Source organism: Pinus tabuliformis, chromosome 1_2 (assembly GCF_031772625.1).
Source record: "Pinus tabuliformis cultivar Carrire ecotype Pingquan chromosome 1_2, CPIR1, whole genome shotgun sequence".
NCBI classification, from domain to species: Eukaryota; Viridiplantae; Streptophyta; class Pinopsida; order Pinales; family Pinaceae; genus Pinus; species Pinus tabuliformis.
This window is the reverse complement of record NC_142298.1, coordinates 923169090-923171695: the sequence shown is the minus strand read 5'-3', so window position 1 is coordinate 923171695 and position 2606 is coordinate 923169090. Positions and strand designations below refer to the sequence as shown.

The 2606-nt window shown below is 36.8% G+C and overlaps 1 non-coding gene across 1 annotated transcript; it reads right to left on the bottom strand.

Moving 5' to 3' along the window:
- Positions 1 to 255: 255 nt before the first annotated feature.
- TRNAG-CCC (transfer RNA glycine (anticodon CCC)) lies at positions 256 to 326 on the bottom strand. Its single transcript has one exon. It is a non-coding gene; the product is annotated as a tRNA-Gly (tRNA).
- Positions 327 to 2606: the final 2280 nt, after the last annotated feature.

Here is a 2606-nt window from a genome sequence, read left to right as displayed (position 1 = left end):
TGAGGATTTTAGTGGTTAATGTAACTCAAGAGAGCGCAGAATTCAATTCTTCAGTGATGTCAGAGGCAAGGTTTTGCTCCTATTTGATTTGAACCGTATACAGAACATCATTTTCATTTAGTCGACTGAACGCCTGAGCACAGATTCGAACTGGGGACCTTTCACCACGAAAACGGTTGTAATGAAAAACTGTTCATAATTTATTTCTCACAATTACAAGATGATAATTAAAAAAGATAAAAATGACACACACAATGCGCATCCAGGGAATCGAACCCTGGTCAGTACCGTGGGAGGGTACTATGATACCACTACACCAGATGCGCGCATATGTGCAGTGTTATTAATTTTATTTTAAGTGTATTATTATCGTACTATTTAAAAACCATTACATTAAGGCACTCACTCCGATATAAAGGAAAATTATAGTACCATCAACGTCTAATCCCCATTTTATTTGACCCTAAGATACCCTTGACACTATTTCAATTGATCAAAATTTTTAATATAGGAAGATTGTTTTAGTGATGTAATCAAGTTATGAGTTTTATTTATGCATTTCCATGAATTTACCTTCATTTGTAGTTAAATTTGTTATCATTTATTATGTCCAAAAATTCCAAAAAAAAAAAAAACTATTGGAGATGGTTTATTTTGTTGTTTTAAAATTTTAGAATAGACATTTTTTGATGTGAAGTTACTGGTTTAATTTTTCGCCTTGATCCAAATGATATATTGGACATGATGATGTAAACCTGCCAAACTTACAAAAAAATATAGTAATTAAAAATAAAAAATAGAGATAGAATCTTGTACATAGTGTTATGGAGTAGTACATACTTTTAATGTCATCTATCATCCATTTACTTGTTGGCTTAGAAGTTTTCCCTTCACAAGTACTCTCTTTACTCCATGTCTTCATATATTTTCTTTTTGCTGGCTTTTCCACTAGCTTTATCAATAGAGTTTATTAATGCAACACCATTATTCTATAAATGATGGTATTTTTGGTATGTTTCTTTTATTGGTGGCCTCATTGCTACGATAGTACTTCTCTCCCTATTGGGGTCTTCAAGGAAGTTTTAAACCTTTGCAAGTATCAAATTCTTAATCAAAAGAAAAACAAGATCAATGGCGCACACACAATACACACATGTTTACTCTAGAAACCCTTAATTAGGAAAATGAGCCTAATTTAAAGTTGCATCTCTCTTCTTCATCTTATTAACTTCATTATTCATGATATAATATTTATGTATTCCACCACATCCCAAACCATATTTTTTGAACTTGAATCAAATTACAACTCTAATTCCTTAATAAAAATTAATATAACGTATAAAAAAAGTACCAAATGGACCAAGAAAAATCCAATATTTTTTTTTTTTTGGGGGGAGCTTTTCCCTCACAATAATCCCTTGCAACCCCATAGACATCTTAGTTGTGTCTTCTATTGAGATGTTCAATAACTCTAAATATAAAAGACACAACTACATTGTACACTTATCCTTCCTATCTAACTTGATCCAGCATATCATTGACCTAGTTGTAGGTGTAGTACGATGATCTACAATGATCCATTATTCTTGCTCTATAAGAAGGTCCTTCATCTTGAGCTTCCATATCTCAATGCTCTAACTATGACATTGGTGGGCTCCAGTATTGTAGCAATAATGCTACAACTCCTGGAGCTCCCTATCTCTTAATTTTATCAACCCGGTAGTTCGTACAAACTTGGAAGCGGCGGTGCTATATGCACAAGTACTAGCTCTTGTCGCAGCTGTCACTTGGTCAGCTGGCACAAGTCCGCTAGGGCTCAAGCCAACTTCTATAGGCTCTCAGAAGAAGCTTGCTAATTGATGGACGAAAGCTAATCTCAAAGGAAAGCTACTTTAATTGACAAAAATGAACCGAAAGCAAATCAAAGCATGTAAACCTAGGAAACCCTAATTTAACTAGTTTGACCTCTACAATGCAAGGAATGTAAATGCAACTTCTACCAATGTTGTCATTACCTCTAATAAGTGAGAATGCATGGATCTAAACTACTTGCATCATGAAAGTTATGTTTTTGTATTTTTCTTTTAAGTGTGTGGAATGATGGTGATCTTGTGCTAACTAGGGTTTGGTTGTGCAGATGGGATGGAGAAGGAAGGAAAGCGTGGGATAGGTTGGGGAGGCTAGGAGAGGTCCCTAGGGATCCTTGGCATCCATCCACAGAGGTTCCTCGCATTCAGATGCTCAGCAACCGAGAGAGTGGCCTCCTACAGGATGGCTGTGGAGGATCCTACAGGATACTCTGTTTTCTACAGGATGTTTACAAATGGCTACAGGATGACCTACCGTGAGTGTTTGGAGTGATGGAGGGATGATGAAATGGTAGAGGGAGATGTGTAAGGTAGGAATGAGGCTGGTGATGGCTTTAGAAGTGAAAGAATGGGATGGGAAGTGAGTGTAGGGAGTAGGGTGGAAGGTAAAGGGCTATGTCAACGAAAGGGCTAGAGAATGGAAGTACGTGAGGAGTGAAAGGCTTTGTGAGATAACAGAGCGGAGCAGGGATCAAAGATGTGTTTGCAGGTGTGATCAAGGTGGAGGACGAAGTGATG